Here is a 7458-nt window from a genome sequence, read left to right as displayed (position 1 = left end):
TCTTAAAATTAAAAATTTTTAAAAATTTATTAAAAAATTTTTTTATTTTTTTTTATTTTTATTTTATTATTTTTTTATTTTTATTTTTTATTTATCTTTATTATTGTTATCATTATATATTTTCATTATTATTATTACTATTATCATTATTATTGTTATCATCATTATTTTCATTATTATTATTATTGTTATAATCATCATATTACCATTATCATTATTATTACTATTATCATTATTACTATTATCTTTATTATTACTATCTTTATCATCATCATCGTCATTTTATCAACAATATTGTTTTTGTCATTTTTATCATTACTGTTATCATGATAATAATAATAATAATAATAATAATAATAATAATAATAATAATAATTATCATTATTATTACAAATATTATTACTATTGTCATAATAATAATTATTATTATCATTATCCTCATTATAATCCTTTTATCATTATCATTGTTATTATTATTATTATTGTTGTTGTTGTTGTTGTTGTTGTTATTATTATTATTATTATTATTATTATTTTATTATTATTATTATTATTATTATTATTATTATTATTATTATTATCATTATCATTATATTATAATAATAATAATAGTAATATTAATAATAATAAAAATGATAATAATAGTAATAATAATAACAATAATAATAATAATAATTGTTATTATAATTTCTATGATCACTGTCATCATTATTATTGTTGTTACTATTATAATTACTATTATTATTACTGCTGTTGTTATCATTGCTGTTAATATCATTATTATTGTTATTATTGTTGTTGTTGCTGTTGTAATTATTATTATTATTATTATTATTATTATTATTATTATTATTATTATTATTATTATTATTATTATCATCATCATCATCATCATCATTATTATTACTATTACTATTATTATTATTATCATTTTTAGTTATTTATTAATTATTATTATTATTATTATTATTATTATTATTATTATTATTATTATTATTATTATTATTATCATTGGAAGAAAAACCCACAATACAAAAACTAGATTTATTGAAAATGAGAGTACAGTAGTCTCCTTTTCAATAAATCTAGTTTTTGTATTGCGGGTTTTTCTTCCATTGTCTCGACACGGAAGAGTGTTTTTCTATTCATTATTATTATTATTATTACTATTATCACTATTTTTATTATTATTTTAATTATTATTACTATTATTTTTTATTATTATTTTTAAAACATTTTTAATATTACTATTATTATTATTATCATTATTTTTATCATTATTATTGTTACTAATTATTTGTTATTATTATTAATTTTTTTATTATTTTTATTACTTTTATCATTTTTATTACTTTTATTGTTTTTATTATTTTTATTATTTTTTATTATTTTATTTTTATTTTTTTATTTTTTACACTCTTATTATTTAAATTTTTTATTATCTAATTATTATTTTTATCAAAAATTTAATAAAATAATAAAATAATCATTGTTTTTATTATTATAATTATAAATTATTATCATTTTTATTTTTATTATTGTTGCTGGGGGTTGGTGGTGTTATTGTTGTTATTGTTATTGTTATTGTTTATTGTTATTTTATTGTTTATTATATTATTTTATTATTTCTTTATTTTTATTATTATTATGATTATTATTACTATTGTTTTTATTGTTGTTGTTATTATCATTATTATTATTTTTAGCACCATCACCCATCTTTCATTATTACCCTTAACATCATCAACATAATCTTTATTGTTAAAAATCATTTTTTATCATTATTATCATCATCATTATAATTTTTATTATCATTACTATAAATTTTTTAAAATTTATTGGTATTATTATTATTACTATTTTTAAATTAAAACTATAATTATTACTATTGTTTTTAAATAAATATTATTGTTGTTGCTTTTTGCTGATTTTAGTTGTTTTTGTTGTTGTCTTTTATTAGGGGCCCTTTAAAATATATATATTATATATATATATATATATAATATTATATATATATTTTATATATATATATATATATATATAATATAATATATAAAATATTTTATTTTTTTTTTTTTTTTTTTTTATATTTTTTTTTTACGCATTTTTTTATTGTTATGACCCATTACCCTTTTTTTCAATCACTCCCTATTTTTTTGTTTTAAAATATTTATATGTTTAAAGGTTTTCCTTTAAAAAGGGCAATACTGATTTACTACTATAAATTTTTTTCCCTTTAGTTAAAGGTATGGGTATAATTTTTTTTAAAAATACATTTATCATTATCATTTTATTAATTTTTAATTATTATTTTTAAATTATGTTATTATTTTTTATTATTTTATTATTATTATTAATTTTTATTAGGGATTATTTTTTTAATATCATTATTATCAAAACTGCTTTTTCAAACCCCCGGTAACATTTCTCGCCCTCTTTTTTCTTATCAATATCACCATCATCAAAATTTTTTTAAAACCCTCCAGAACTTTAAAAAAATAAAATAAAAAAATTGAAGAGACCCTAGCAAGGAAGGGGGATAAGGTGATTCTAAAACAACTAGACCCCTTGATTTCAGGGGGAAATCAAGGATTTTAATTTCCCTCCAAAATTTAAAAGGATTTCCCGGGGGTTTTAAAAACACGCTGAAAAAACAGGCAAAAAATATAGGGGGAAAAAAATTTAATTGGGTTCTTTCTGGGATTTTTTTACTATATTATTTTTGTTTCTTTTTTAGTTTTTGTTTAAGAGAAAAAATGGACATTTTTTTAAAAACTGAGGGAAAAAGGGAAAAATGTTTAATATAATGATAGTGTTGTTTGATTTGTAATTATAATAAAAAACTAAATGATCCCATTAAAAGTTCTCCTTTGATGGGGTGATGACAGTAGTATATGAAAGGGAAAAAAAGCAATGGTTAAAAACTACTCCCCCAAAAAATTTATCCCTTTTTGGTCCCCCACATAAAATTTTTCCCAAAAAACCAAAAATACAAATAAAACAAAGAAAACCTAAAAAAAGGAAGAAACAAAAGAAAAGAAAAAAACGGAAGAAAAGAAAGCGAAAAAAATGATAAAGAAGACGCAAACAAAGACAAAAGCACACTTCCGGTCTCACTCAAGGCAGTCGGAGGCAAGATCCTAAATTTGAAGTTAATGGCGAATTTTTATGCAAATAGCGTCTTTCTCGCTCTCTTTCTCCTTTTCTTCGAGTTCACAGAGGTTGGCCGGATCGCTCTGTCAAGGAGTATTTTTGCCTCCTTCAAGACGGTGTTGCATTTAGGGGTTGTAAAGGAAAGGGAATGGAAGCCATACATGTCACAAACGTGTTTGTGGAAGTGAGATAAATTAGTGAGAGAGTGAGAGTGAGATGAGGGGGAAAGAAAGAGGTTAAGGAGAGATGGAGAGAGAGAGAGAGCGAGAGAGAGAGAGAGAGAGAGAGAGAGAGAGAGAGAGAGAGAGAGAGAGAGAGAGAGAGAGAAGAAGAGAGAGAGAGAGAGAGAGAGAGAGAGAGCGAGAGCGAGAGAGGATTACTAGATGGATATTTTAGACAAAGAATGGATATGTAAGTGACTAAAACAGATAGACAGAAAGACAGACAGACAGACTGATAGGCAGATTATCTGACTGACTGACTAACTGGTTAATACGAATAAAGAGAGACATATGGACAGATAGATAGAGAGTGAAGAAATGCAAGAGTGAATGTGTAAAATGTGGATGTGCACGTGCATGTATACTTTTCACATTAGCAAAAAAGTGATTCGCACCAAAAGTAATTGCACTGTTTAATGAAGTTCAATGCATCGCCCCGGTATGGAGCCAACGATCTATAAAAATTCAAAGGCAATGTTATTTGTATTGAATGATTAGTGTTTTGCATAATTGGTGATTATACAGAAATGAATTAAAATATATTTCTAATCATTAGTGTAAATTTGAATTACATGTTGAATTTATCAGGGGTCGGTAATGCAAAAACATGCACGCACAAACACAAACCCATAAAAAGGGGGTTTTAATATATATATTTTACAAAACACAAACAACACACACACACACACACACACACACACGCACACACACGCACACACACCCACACACACCCCAAACACGCACACACACCCACACACACACAACAAACACACACACCCCAACACACAACACAAACAAAAAAATAAATATATATATATAATAATATATATAATTTTATATTTATATATATATATTTTATATATATATATGTCTATTTATATATGAATATATATAAATATACATATATATATATATATAAATAAAAAATTTTAAAATATATATATATACACATAAATTTTATATATTTTATAAAATAATAACAATATATACAAATGTTTTATATATAAAATATTATTATATATATAATATATTTTTATATATATATATATATATATATTTTTTTTTTTTTTTTTTTTTTTTTTTTTTTTTTGTTTTTTTTTTCAACACCCATTTTTTCCCTGCAAGAAGTGGGCCTCTCTAAATTCATTTTTTAAGAGGATATTTGGCTTTCTCCCCCTTTGCCGGGACGGGGATCCCCTTCCCTTTTTTTAAACTGGGGTTCGGCTTTTAAAAACACCTATCCCCACGGGGGCGATTTTCCCCTACGACACCTGCTTTTAAAATTTTTCTCAGGCGATATGTCAGAGCGCAGGCCCTTTTCACGACCGCCGGGAAAGAACTTGGGGCCCGAGAGTCCCGCGGGTCTAACCACTCTACCCCGCGGCAGGGCAACTAATTATTTTTTTTTAAAGGCGCCTGCGTGTGAAACCTTTAGCCCAGGGGAAAATATCTAAACTTTTTATCTATTATCCCATCTATCTATCTATCATCTATTTTTCTATCTATCATTATATACACCTATAAAATCTAATATACTTTTTAAAATTTTCTTCATTTTTTTTCGTCTTCCTTTTCTTTCTTTCCTTTTTATCCCTCTCTCCCCCCCACTTTTCTCCCTTTCCCCCTCTTTCACACTTTTCCTCCTAAAATCCTCTCCTGCAGTCCCAAAATCACGCCAAAAAAAGCCATGGAGCCAGAACAGATTTTTGGCTCGCGCCCCCCCCCCTCCCCCCCTTAAATGAAATTTCCAAAGCCCCCCCCCCCCCCCCCGAGAGTTATTTTCCAAAAGGAAATGGAGAGGGGAGGGGATCTTAAACGTGGCCCCTTTCCCACGTATTAAGTGGAAGACGCACTGGCACCCCCTGCTTTACCGGCAGGTTTGGGTTTTGAGGGAAAAGGGTGGGGGGATTTTAAAAATTTTTGTTATTGGGTTTTAATGGGGGAATAATTTTTATATAGAAAATTATTTAAAAATGCAGCAGCAGTCATGATAATTTAAAAAACAATATCAATTATTATGATGATAATGATGACAATGGGAAAAGGTTGTAAAAATATGCTAATTTAAAAAATAATAAGATAAAAAGATAATAAAAAATAATAATGAAATTTTTAATAAAGATAATGATAATAATAATAATGAAATAATAAAATAATAATAAAAAATTTAAAAATTTAAAAATAATAAAAAACAATAACAAAAAAAACAACAACAACCCAAAACAAAACAACAAAATAATAAATAATAGTAATAATAATAATTATTATTATTATTATCATCATCATCATCATCATCATCATCATCATCATCATCATCATCATCATCATCATCATCATCATCATCATCATCATCATCATCATCATCATCATCATCACCATCATCATCATCATTATCATTATTATTATTTTCTTTATTTGTGTTTGTTATCATTATTACTATTACTATTACCATCACTATTCTTATATTATTCTGTTGTAACCAATATCATTATCATCATCATTATCCTTATTATCATTATTTTTATCATTATCTTTACCATTATCGTAGCCAGTGATATTCTTCATAATTCTATGATTATAATTACAGTTGTGAATATCATCATTATCATGTTATCATCAATTTTTAATTTCTCAAGATTATTGTCTAACAAGAATCGAATAAAGATTCTATTTACGCCTGTTTCCTGGCTTTATTTACAGTTATTTCTGAGCATCCACAGTACATTCTTTATATGACGTATATATTGGAGATCTTTTTCCAGTGAAAGTTGTAATCTAGCAAGTTCAGTGGAACTTACGCACGCCGTTTCCTTATTCACATTTTTATTCATGATTTTTTTTCACTCACGCTCTGTATTATTCAATCCCTAATTGGTCGCCCCGCCGTTTCTTTTGTGAGACTCACGCATTCATTCATTTGGTCTCTTGTTTATCTCATTAGTTAGTCATTTTTTCTTGTTTACTCAATCTACATACACATACTACACAGAATTGAACATAGGTTATGAATAAATATGCATATATGTGTGTATGAATAGCAAAACACTCTTCCGTGCTGATACAATGGAAGAAAAACCCACAATACAAAAACTAGATTTATTGAAAGTGAGTCTTACTTTCAATAAATTTAGTTTTTGTATTGTGGGTTTTTCTTCCATATGTGTGTATATGTATACGGTTATACAAAGGAATACACACACACACACACACACACACACACACACACACACACACACACACACACACACACACACACACACTCAAACGCAAATACACACATTCGCAGTCACAAGCAACCAAACACGCTCACACACACATACGTACACACACATACTCATACAAATACCCACGTAGCCAAACGCAAACACACTCACACAACACTCACTCACGCCGACAAACAGACAGACAGATAAAAACCTTACGAGTGAACGCCTCCTTAGACCCCCCTCCCCTCCAACAGCAGATGGAGGAGGTGGCAGGCTTCCAACACAGCGGACTAGAAGTACATCCACATTAAGAACAATTAAGTACATTAAGAAATGAATAGACCTTTCACCTCCCCTTGGAAAAGGTGCAAGAAAATGCGTATTTTATCGTGTCTAATGGACAAGAAAGAAAGAAAGATATATCGAGATGCCAAATCGTGTAATTGTATTTTCGTTTTCTGAAGGATTTTTATAAAGATATACACAGATAAAGAAATAATTGGATACTTCTTCAGGCCTAAGTTCATCTCCGTCTCTCGCTTCTCTCTCTCTGCCGCAGAAAAAGGGCCACACTTGTCCAATTTCTTCATGGTGAGCACAGGTGGCAGTGGCAGGCGCTCGAGGCGGAGAGATAGAGAGAAGCGGCAGATAACAGGGATCGATAAATGAAAGAAAAAAAATATATATACATAAATATTTATATATATATATATATATATATATATATATATATATATATATATATTATATATTATAATATATATATATATATTCTATATATATATATATATATATATATATAAATTTATAATATTATATAATATTTATTTAATATAATTTTATATAAATTTAATAATTATATTTAAAATATTATATAT

At 26.5% G+C, this 7458-nt stretch overlaps 1 protein-coding gene across 3 annotated transcripts in view; it reads left to right on the top strand.

Moving 5' to 3' along the window:
- Window positions 1–7458, top strand: part of LOC119580996 (metabotropic glutamate receptor-like) — a 181551-nt gene that overhangs the window by 29054 nt on the left and 145039 nt on the right. The gene's annotated exons all lie outside the window — the stretch shown is intronic.

Source organism: Penaeus monodon, chromosome 14 (assembly GCF_015228065.2).
Source record: "Penaeus monodon isolate SGIC_2016 chromosome 14, NSTDA_Pmon_1, whole genome shotgun sequence".
NCBI lineage: Eukaryota > Metazoa > Arthropoda > Malacostraca > Decapoda > Penaeidae > Penaeus > Penaeus monodon.
This window is presented reverse-complemented; position numbering and strand designations above follow the sequence as displayed.